The sequence below is a fragment of the Simochromis diagramma genome, unplaced genomic scaffold (genome assembly GCF_900408965.1).
Source record: "Simochromis diagramma unplaced genomic scaffold, fSimDia1.1 OVJJ01000293.1, whole genome shotgun sequence".
In the NCBI taxonomy this organism is placed as follows: Eukaryota; Metazoa; Chordata; class Actinopteri; order Cichliformes; family Cichlidae; genus Simochromis; species Simochromis diagramma.
The window spans coordinates 6977088-6989309 of NW_024386801.1; positions in this window are offsets into that span (position 1 = coordinate 6977088).

The window sequence follows — 12222 nt, forward strand, 5'->3', positions numbered from 1 at the left end:
ATCAGGTTTCCAAGTGAGGCCTTTTAAAGACGGATATCTTCTGGTCTCAATACGTGAGGTGGAGAGGACAACGGATAAAAACCCTCTTCCATCTTAGTCATCATAATTTAACCACTTAATCTTACAGCAAGCCTTTGTACATGTACAAACAAGACTTTATACACCTCTGCAGAATTTATCATACATGTGTAAATAAATAAAGACAAATCTAGACAAAACAGGGCTTTGTGTCTGAAAAGTATATGTGCAAAGTATACAAGTGTATGCTTTGTGAGTTGTATTTGAAGCGCTACCAAAACAACAGTGTAGGACTGTTAGTTGAAAATGCAATAAGTAGTTGTTGTTGTTTTTTTACATGTATAATTAATAATGCTGACTCTGATGGCTCAATATTTGAATGGCAAGTTTACTGGGCAGACAAGCTGACTCATAACATTTATACACAGAAGAATAAGCATAAACATACAGCTAAACAAAGATAGCAGGGCAAAGCCAAACATGAATAAACATATCTATACGGCTTCCGTGTACAGAGAAAGTTGATGCACAAATATAAATTTAACCTAGATACACAAACATTCTTGTTCTTTGGCAGCTATATTAAACATCACACAGGAGCAAAGCACTAAAGAGCAAAAGCAATAACCTCGGCACAGTGGCCAATATGATTTCCTAATTATCTTAGTTCATTATTTAAACGCCCTTAATCAGTTTAGAAAACAAAAAAGCTCTTCTGCAATACATTATCGACACATTCTACATCCATGTAGAAGACAAATGCAAAGCTGGAAGTTCTGGTAGCCTATCACCACCACACAAAGACGACAGAAAGATGTAACCTGCTCCCATCTGTGACTCATGAAGGGATGCTCCAAGCTGCTGCTCAGTGAAAATAGTAAATATATATATATGTATATCTTATGACAACTTAGACGGAAACGAGTCAGTTTAAAAAATGTGTGTGTATCCAAATGCTTTGTGTTTTACCTCCAGTAATTATAGTATTATTATATTATAGTTAAGTAAAAAATAGTTGCCATGAATCATTGGTGTGTTACATACGCCATCTTCCTGAAATAGTCACACGTCCATCATCCTGTGTGGACTTGTTACTTTGCCTTAATGCCCTCAAACTGGCAGGAAGCCCAGAGTTACTGCAATGAGGCGTTCACTGACCTGGTCACCTCTGGCTGCCTAGAGGACACACAGCGGGTGCATTACACTGATTGCTCAGTGAAGAAAGGACGAGAGAGGGAAATCATTTTACTGATTTACACACTGACAGTGACCCAGTACAGCAGGATTTTAAAAAAAATCTTTTAGCCTCCTGTCAGTTTCATGCTGGCTCACTTCCACTTGGCTTATGGAGCAATGGCAAAACAGCTGCCGTGCTAAAGGTCTACAGTTTTGTGTGAGAACTAGCAAAGCTTAAAATATTCTCTTTTGATATGAGAGTTTCAGATGCTGTGATGAGCCTCATGTCACTGTAAAGACTTTCCTGCTTTGGAATGACTTTTCTGTTATGTAGATTATTCTAATTATTCTTAGATGTTCATGCATGTGCTGTCCATGCAAATATATTTGTTGTTAATGATTCATTAAACTGACAATATCTCTTTTTTTCTTTCTGCTGAAAAAGCTGAAAAAGGTCGATTGAAATCCAACACACACAAACTTCTGTGTATTTCTAATGAACTGGGTTTTGTGGTTTGTCAGACAAATGGAAGATCCTTTTTTGTATTTATTTATCTAAACAAATGTGGACAACAAGATTCCCAACTATCTCAGTATTAGGTTTGTACCGAAAGTCTCAAAGTGTAAGATTTCATGTCATGTGCTTGTGCAGCGGTGAGAATGTAGCGTCCCACCTTTGACCTTTACTGCTAGAAATGCAGGGTCCACTGACTGCAGTTCTCCCAAGACCCTGAAACAATAAATATCTGTAATTCCTGGCATATTTCTGGGCTCCTGACTGTCTCTGGGCCTCTAAGTCGCTCACAAGGCTACCCCTTCCCCAGCTTAACCTCCACAATGCACACAACGTAGACTCTCACAGGTTATTTCAGAGCATTTCAAGGGACTGAAATACAGAAACTGCTCTTATACAAAGAAGACTATAGTAGGTTTTAATGGGAAAAGCGTTGCAAGCCTGGTAATCAGGTACAAATGCAAAATGTTCTTCTGTAGTTGAACAGATAAGGTTACTCCTGTATGCGTGCAAAACGGTTCGGTACTGCTTTACATAGTTTATGTCATGATGCCAAGTATTGTTTACTTCCTTTCTGGTGGTGAAGAAAATGAACTGTTTATTTGAGTGATTAACTTTTTAAACTCCCCTCTGCAGTTTAAGGAAGTTTAACTGCACATTTAATCCCTGAGATATTTTAATATAAGAAAAAAAGAAGTGCAATTTGTATACAATAAAGAAATGTTGCTCTGTCAGCCGGAATCATAAATGTGTTACTTCGGTGTTGTATGAGTGGCCATTGGGGTCGTCTTTTTCAGCAGGAAAAGCTGTAAAATGTATGAAAACACAATTGGTTAAAAGACCAAAATTTATGCTCTTGTTCACATTTCTCAAAGTCTTCCACTGGGGCCGGTTTAGAGTCTTTGCTGGGTCGATTTCTCCCCCCCAACCCGGCCTCATGTTTGACACCCCTGCCTTAGAGCAAAGCTATAAACCCCCAAAATCACAGTACAAGCTATACATGCGTGCTCTGCACTGTTAGACTGATTTATGTATGTGTATATTCCTTAGGTTGTGGGCTACAGAGCAGCAGCCTGTGGTGAAAAGTCGGTAAATCAAAGAGGAGTGTCAGCATGAGTCATGACTGTATTCATAAACCTCCACACTGCATTTCTGTTTTCAAGTAGACAGATGAAAGACCCCTTTGAACATTTAAAATTATATATATATTTACATAAGAATGTATCACAACTTTAAAATGAAAAAGACGTGTACACCGACCTGTTTTGTTTTGGGAGATTATGATATGAAAAGGAAGAGAAGCTGACACTGCCTTTGAGTAAGAATACTCAACAGTCCTCTACACTGTCAAGCCAGCAACTATCCCTCTTACCTCCACACTCACACTCATCTTCTTCTCCTTCCTCATCATTAATTAATCAAGACCATTTTTAAGATCATGTATGTTTCTATTTTTAATTCTATAAAACACACCAGTCGTGTTCTCAGAGGGTTTTTTTTTCTTTCCTCCCACAAAGCAGATAACGTTCTGAAGTGTATAGAATTAACTCTGTAAAGCCTGAACCATTAAACAATAGCCAGAAAATTAAATATGTTTTGAAACTGGAGTGTTATTTGAGTTTTCTTGGGAAAAAACATCACACTGATAATGTAGTGATATGATACACTTGCCTTTACAGGGTTAGGTACTCTATGAATACATGTGTGAAAAGCTTATTGTGGGTTGCAGTGTAAAGTACTTTGAGGGGTCAGGGTACATAAAGGGTACATAAAATCAACCAACCGAATCTGAACTACAGAGAACTGTTTAGCCACACAAATGAATAGACATCACTCAAAATGTAACTTAATTTTGTCTTACTGTATAATGTTGCACAGGCTGTCTGCATAATGTGAGTCGTAGCATCAACATTTAAAGTGCACTGTGTGGCATCTTCTTTAGCTGAAGAATATTTGTGTATTTATTTATTTTTCTTCTGTCTGAAGTCTCTGTGCTCAGCTGGGACAACCTCAGCCCAGCAGAGGGCAGTGCTGGACCGGGGAAACAAAAAAAAAAGTGGCACCGTACCATCACGGTACACCAAATTAGATCATAAACATTTCAAAACAGAATCGGTAAGTCAAACAAACAGTTCAGATGATTTTACTTTTCATCTTATTCTTTACAGAGGGACGAATGTTTTCACCAGGAGTGTACAGACGGTCCAGTCGTAACATAACAAGATAACAGTCATAAGTGCAGAGTGACATAACAAGACAGGAAGGAAAGGAGCACTAAAGGCAGCAGGAGAGCAAGTGAGGGATGGTGATTCCCCTCTCGGCCTCCCCTGTGGCTGGACTTGTCTCTGCTAATGACCCTGTGTGCTGGCTCACACAGACAGATGGTGAATTAACTCCAATTAGCCCACTCTCACCAGATCTTCTCTGACAGCTCTCCACGCACCCACTCATACACACGCTTTGTCTTTTTTCTATTATAGTCATTTCATGGAAACACTAGCACAAACCACAACTGATACCTAAGTCTAGTGCACCATAACCAAAAACCAAGGCTGATACACACTATGTGGACTTCTGCTTTTTGCTCAGAAGTCCTCATGAACAACATTATGATACCACAGCATAAGCAATGCAGCACAATTCTTTGCATTTATTTGTGTCACATTTTGTCCGAAAGAAACAGGCCAACATCTGATTTCTCAAAATAATATTTGCAATTCTGCATCTAAACTCACTCTATAGCAGTTGAAAGCATCGACAAGAATTATTAATCAAAAATATAAACCAAATCACTGGGTGCAGATAAAACAATTCAACAAACAGTAGAAACTGATGTGTTACACACTGTCACTGTGGTTAACATATGCACTGTTTCTCACACTATTTTAGCCACACACAGAAAACCAAGCAGACTCACCAACCGGTACTGTGTGACCACCAGTCATTGTGTTGAGACCCGGCAAGCATGCCTATGCAGGCCCACAGTGGGTAAAGTTTAAGGCTCTGTGGTCAGGGCAAATGTGCACTGATCCCACATGGTCCTCAATTGGGTGCATCCGTAGTTTTCTTGTAGGTAAACCAATGAAAACCCATCTGGGACGGTTTGCAGTTTTGCCATTTTGGGTCCCAGGGAGCGTTTTCTGTGGGCAACAGACAGTGGGCTTGTCCGTGGAGTCCCAAAGCATGAAACTGCTATCGACCCTGTGTGGGTACACCAACTCGGGGCCCAAGTATAGGTTTGTCCAGCCCACGAAGCCCCAAAGTTCACCCACAGATACCCACTGTGGACCTTCCCAGTCACGTTTGCTGGCAAGGAAAACATCATACAGGGAAATTACATACATGCATTAATCTTTTGGGAGGTTGTATCAGGAAGGACATGTAGTATAAATACCTGCCAAATCAAATAAACTTAGCATAAAAAGTAACTAAATTTATGTTTGCTTGATTATTGCTTTGCTGTAGCATTGCTTCTTGGCAACAAATCTTATACCATTAGAAAGCCTTTTTATTTCCCTTTAAAAGGTCCCACGTTTGTAAGGAAAATGCATTTGTGGCTTGAGCAGCAGATTGTTACGCCAATAAAAACTTGCCAAATCTGGTCTAGGACAGAGTGGGGTTTATCAGAAACTTCCTCCAGAATTTAGAAGCGGAGAAGATGGAATGGCCTCAACCCCTCTGAACACTTGCGGGATTAGCTTGGGCGTGCCAGAGTGACCCACACAACCAGTCTGGCTGACTTGCAACAAATGCTGGTTGGAGAATGTGATGCCATCCCACAACAATGTGTGACCAATCAGGTGACCAGCATAAGGAAGAGGTACCAGGCTGTTGTGGGTTTGTATAGTTCTTAAAAATGCTTCTGAGACCCATGTTTGCTGAACAAATATATTGTTAAATTGACAATATGTCTTGTTTCTTCAGACTTCAATCACCCAATCCAATAAACAACAACAATAACACAGAGTCAGTAGCAGAATAAACGGTTTGGCCCTGGCCGAGAAGATTTGGCAAGTTTCTCAACCTAACTCTGGTGCTCAACCAACAAATGCCCTCGTAGGACAGCCCACCTAGATGACAAGCATACTGTGGGTACACTGCAACCATACAATAGCCCCCACTGTGGACTCTGTTCTGCTTAGTGTGGGCAACCCACAGTCTGCCCACATGGGCATTAAAGTAGGCATTCTTGCTATAGAGTATGTGCGGTCTGAATGGCCATCATTAATTCATTAATAAGTGACTGAAGTCGCATGTGTTTGCCAGTATTATTAACAAGGCTGCTCAGTTTATCACACTGATGAGAATATATCTCCAGTGTGTGTGTTTAACAGGTGTTGTCCCTGCCATAAAAAGAGCTCCATCAGGGGGTTTGACTGGGCAAGTCCTCTTTGACCTCTGAACCTTCCTGTAAACAGGGTCGACAGGTGCTGAGCGCAGGGCAGAGGTCGGGAGGCTAGCTAGTCTGTGGCCTGACACTATCGAACTCAAAGCAAACATTATGAAAAAATGCAGCAAAATTGCCACCCATAACCTTTTATCTCTGTGCAGTGTGAGTATTGTGTACGGGCTGTATATGCTACTGCAGTAAAACTGTGTTAAAATATGTGTGTGTGAGAGAGAGAGTGAAGTAATCCCTTAAATCTCTTTAGCTGTTCTGATGCATACTTCAGAGCATGGAGGCAGTATGGACAGCAGCTGTCTGTGAGGGCTGTGTGACCCCGCCAGCACAGAGGGTACAAAAGAAATCGAAACACCACCTGACCCCTGACCTCAGCTCAGAGCGTGTCACACACACTGTTTGTTGTTGAGGATGGACTGGAGTAGACTTATCATTACTCTCCAAATCTCTCCAACTCTCTCCTGTGTTTACGAGTGTGTAAGTGTGTGTGCTCCTCCTGTTGGCATAACACTGAAGCGAAAAGACAAGTGTCACTGAATCATTATGTCGAGAGAGTGAAAATATGAGGGAGGGAGGTAGCTGGGAAGAGAAAAATGAAACAAATGAGAAGTGATGAGTGAGATGTGGGTTGTAGTGTAGAGGTGTTGATGTGTGCATCTATGAGTGGCGGAGGCAAACCACAAGAAAAGCAGGGAGAGGAGATACAAATGAGGAAAAATGGATAGGAAGATAGAACAGGGATAAATTAAGATGAAAGTTCAGGAATGCAAGCATTCATGCTCATTTCCAGAGCTACTTTATTAGAGTAGCTTTGCATGATTAACATGCCACAATAATCTATCTTATATCTGGTCTTCAGCGTCTGTCTTAAACGTGCTGTTTAAACAACCTTAAGGAAGCTTATTGTGATTTGCTGCCCCTTGTTTACAGATGGTTTAAACTGTAGGTGGGAGGACAGCTGTTGAGTTGACCATATTAGGAATATCCCCTTTTTTATATCATACAGTTCCACAAATTGTCTAAAACTGAGGCCTTGTTGCAGAGTAATGTCTGAATTTATTCTGATAGATGTGTCTCTTTTAAAGGATAATTCTGTTTATTTTCTTTTAAACTTATTGTATTATCCATTACCCACAATATGTCCAAATTGTCCATTACCCACAATATGATTGTAGTGCTTTGGCTCATGGTAACTTTACCACCTCTTTTAGACATTCAGGGAAATAAAGAGTAACATATATCATGGCAATTGCAACAGATTCTGATCATTTTGTTTTGTTTTTATTTTTGAAATTACTCACCAGGGCATGCACTATGAAGCAAGATTAATCAGTTTGCGAGCCTCCTTTTCAAGCTTGAAGTCAGAGTTTTCTGTTTTACCCAAGTGACTCTTTTTTTTTTTTTGTTAGCTAGCTAAATTACCATGGTAACTTATGCAAAAAAAATTTCAGGGTTTCAGTTTAAAATTCCCCGGAAGTGCCATGTTTTCAATTATTCTTTTTTATTTCCAAGTGCAATCACGATCATCACCTGATGATGTCTCTGACTGGAGTAATGGGGGACACTCATAGGGATCGTTTTTTCACATGCACTATAAAACACCACTTGTTATGTGAGCGTGCACAGAGCCTGAAGCAAAAAGCCCTGGTTAACAGAGGAAGTTCATAACCATTATCTCCAGCTGTGTTTTCAGGTTTTGTCAAGTCAGTTAACACAAAGGAAGCCACGATGTGTTGAGCTTCCCTCATAGTATCGTCCTCTAGCTCTAGTTCTACTTCCTCTCTTTGTTCTGTTTCCCACCAGTTTTCAGCTACACCTGTTTCCCACCAGCTAATTACCCATCCAGTATTTATACAGGTTCCTTCTGCTCTCTGTCCGATTGTCTCAGCATTTTGCTAAGCTTGCGACATTCTCTTGTGACCATGTGAATCTCTTGGTATTTTTTAACCACTGTTTTTGCCTTATCCTCACAAATTTAGCTTTTTGGAGTTTGGGGATTTTTGGACTGCTTTTGGACCTTGACCTTTTAGTCAGTTTGCTTCCTGGCCCACCTACCCATCATATGAGCCAAGCTTTGAACTTTAAAGATGAGTTACAGACTTATACCTTGCTTGCGAGTCTGCTTTTGGTTCAGCCATTACAGCAACAAGCTTGAACACAATTTAACATAACTAGTGTAATGGGAGCAGAAGTGTGCTAAAAGATTGGAACCAAGGCAAAATATTTGTACGCTCAAAATCTAAAATGAAAATTACACACTATGAAGGGTGTAGCGTATATCATATAATATATAACAATATAATAACAGAAAATTATGCGCAGTTTCCCGCAGCTTTATTGTAAGTGGCTATTTTCAGTGTAAACCTGCTCAGTACGACCAGAAAAAGCTGGGGAATAGCTGGCAAAGTTGTTTAAACAGTTGAAACACAACCTATTTCCCCTAAATAGACTAAAAAGTAATTAATTAATTAATTCAAATTGTTATTGTAGGCTTATTGGTTCTTCACGCAGGCATTTCTCCATTTTAAAGCAGAAAGAACAAGAAGAGATTGAAAACAGAAATAATAGGTGAGGAGTAAAAGAGACTTTAACAACCACATGAACATGCAGACATAGTGTCTGGGAGAGAGAGCACAGGGGAGATATTTCATAGTGATATATGTGAGAATATGAGCAATATGAATATATTATATCTTTATGAAGAATATGGTACCATAGACATGAATGAAGAAAATAATGTTTTCCAAAGCTGTGGGGGAGAATAATCTCCTCTTTAGTCAACATTTCACAGTTCACAACCAAAAACTCATTCAAAAAAATTATTTCAAAGCATTAACTGTGTCCTGCTCTTGCTTGGTCTTTCCTTGGTCCTTTCTTCCAGGAGAGAGCTGCGCATCATCGTGTACACCATGGTTACCAGCACACATGTAGGTTTTAAACGCTCTCATCAGTGATGCTTTTAATGCCTGCCTGGCAAATGTCTTTTAATGAGTTTTTGCAGATCACAGCAGTCACAAATAGATAATCGCTCGCTGCACGAGGAAACCCTGCAGTCGCCCAACCTAAATGTTTTTCACCTCTCTGAAATCACCAGCTCATTGCAGTCTGCTCTTTGTGAACATTTTCTATTGTTAGCAGTGTGACTTTAGTTTGAGTTAATCAGGTCCTTTCAAAAAAACATTGTGACCAATTGACTGATATGAGGATTATGGGGCCTATGGCTGAGGGTTTGGTGTATATAAATAGAAATTGTTTTCTTTTGAAAGTTGAACCAGGAATTTTTGGTGTAAACAATGATGGCATTTAAAGTGTTTTTATTTTACAATTTGAGGAAGCTAAGTTTAGAGAGTAATTTTACCATTTCCTTTTTTTCTTCTATAAAGGTGATAATAAAAGGCCAAAGGACAACCTTGAACTTTACTGTATAATCCATCTGACACTCTAACTGGGTGTGTTTCTTCTTCTTCTTCTTAAATGATGTAGCTTGGTTAACCACTAGGTCTAAAATACAAGTCAAATAAACCTGATTTTGTGCCGCCGTTTGCTCAATTCAGGTGAGGTCTGTTTTTCCCAGTGTGCTCTGGATCATGTTGCGTTTTTCATGTTGTATACTTCAGCACCGCAATGTGCTGCTTTTTTATAAAGACAGAGAAAATGAGTCTGAAGACACGTATAGACACATATGCTCTTCTCTCCTCTGCTTGTGTGTTCCTCAGTGTGGGAACTCTCACTTAAAACACCAAGGATTATTTCTAAGCTGCATAAATTTATACGTTTTTGTAATTTTGCGTGTATTTTACCCATACGGCACTGTTGTAGTTGTTGTTGTTGTTGTTGTTGTTGTTGTAAGAGGTAAGCTTCCCCCCCTCTCTTCCCTCCTCCTCCTCGGTCTTCATTTGCTTCCCCTCGGGGCTGATGTGATTTAAGGCTGTGCTTGAAGACTGAGGACTCGGCTGTTATCTGCCTGTTATTGATGCGAGCTGTAAGTCTCACTGTCCACACTCCACAGGCAGGCAGAAAGAAAGAGGACTGCTGCCGCTGAAGGATGGGCGAATGGAGGAAAAAGAAACAGATAATGCTGGCAGACTGATGGCTATTCCCTGTAATACTGAGACCTCAAACAACATGGCATTCTTCATGGATGCGCGTTATTAAAAAAAAAGTCCCTTGCAGCTCCCTCCTCTCCTTTCCTTTCCCCCTTTCCTTCCACTTCCCCCTGCTTTCACCCCACCCCCCTATGCCATCTGTACATTATGTAAATGTCAATAATTTAGCACAAGATTCAAGAATTCACTGCCTAACAACAGGTTATGATCTTTGCTATAAAAGCTATAAAATATGCGTTTGTGAATAAAATATGATTCAGTCTCTTTCAAAGCAGCTGAAACCTGTCAAGATTGCCATTTGTTTTCTGACAGTATCGCAGTGAAGTGACAGTTCAAAGGCGGGGGTTTGTCTTTATCTTGGCAGGTTTTCAATCTTTGCTCTATTTCTGCACACCGCTGAGCATTATTTTGTATCCATTGTTTTGTAGACTGTCTTTCATCTCCAGGGCTTTGTTGTTTTCTCACTCTCTTGCCGTCTCTAACTCTCCCCCTCTTGCATCGTGACTTCTTCTTCTTTTTTTCCCCCACACTTTTACAGTTTCATCTTGTATTGTACAGTTACAGTATCACTGGGCTTCGGGCACATAAACAGCTAACACTTCCCACTTTAATGGCCCCGACAACCTTCAATCACTTGCCTCAAATGCACCACCTAGATCTAAATGCACCGTGGCTTCTTTCTCCTGTTTTCTTTTTCTCCTGCCATCCCTCCTCCTTCTCCTTATCTTCCCCTTTTCCTCCCTTCCTCCTCCCTGCTTTACCCCACAGGGCTGGAGATCGTTCCTTTGTTCTTGACATCTGTTTTGTTTGGTGATTAATTGAGATGAGCATGTGGGGTGAAGGCCCATAGAGGGGGAGCTCAGACCCCCCAGGTAATGTGTCTGTCTGTGGACATGCGTGTGAAGGTGTAGAAGCGTGTGGGTGTTTGTGTTTGCCTTGATGTGGTTAGTTAGTGCAGACTGCCAGGATTTCCCTCAAGAGCCTTGGAATATGAGACATTTGAATAACTATTATTTTGATAAAAATGTTTAAAGAGCTGCTCTCCTTCAGCAGCAAATCTCACCAGTCTTTCCTCTGTGTTTTAATTCAGCAAGATGTTAAGTGACAGCTGACTGACAAGTGACAAGAACTGCACACACCAGCATGCCAGATATCCTGGAAGGCGCAGTGGTGACTTGCAGAAAATTTGGAAACAGTCTGCAGTTGAGTCCATAAGTATTTGATACAATTTTTCAACCTATCTACAGTGGATTTGAAATCAAACAATTAAAAGTAGGCTTAAAACTAAATCAATAATTGACTGAGAATCAGTTTCATGGCTACGTGAGCCCAGTTCCCTTATTATTTCATGACAGATAAAGAATAAAGAACATGGAGTATTTAATAAAAGTTCAGCTTTCCGTTTATTAGCTTTTCCCTGGAACTGTCTGTATGAAATTCATAGAGATGTTCATACAAGCACAGGAGGTCATCATTAGACTGAAAATAAATAGGAGTAAATAGGAGAAAATGTTTAGAAAAGAAGCCATAGGTGTGCAAAAACCTGCTCTTTTATTCCCAGTATTGTCACATTTACCTATTGTCATGAAATTAGACATGCGACCCTCGGTACAGCTGACTAAACAACAACAACAGCTGGTTATAAACGTGAAAGCTAATTTTAGGCATGAGTATTCTGAAAAATCACACTTTGCCTCTGATACATTCTCACATTGTATGAGAGTTTATTCACTAAGCGTAAGAATTCTGCAAGCTCCGGTGCACTTCAAAGAAAGTTTAGTTAACGTCAACGAACAGCAGCTAACACACATAAATAACAGCTAAAAAACACTAACAGCAGCTAACAGGGGCTAACAGCGGCAAAAAAGGCGGACTTTAAATGTTCCACATATCCTCAAGCACTCACCTCAGCATAGCTGTCATTGGTCAGAAATGAGCTTCTGTCTCTTCTGACTCGCTGACCCATATCTGACTTGTTTAACAAAGTTTCACAGCCTACTTCAAAG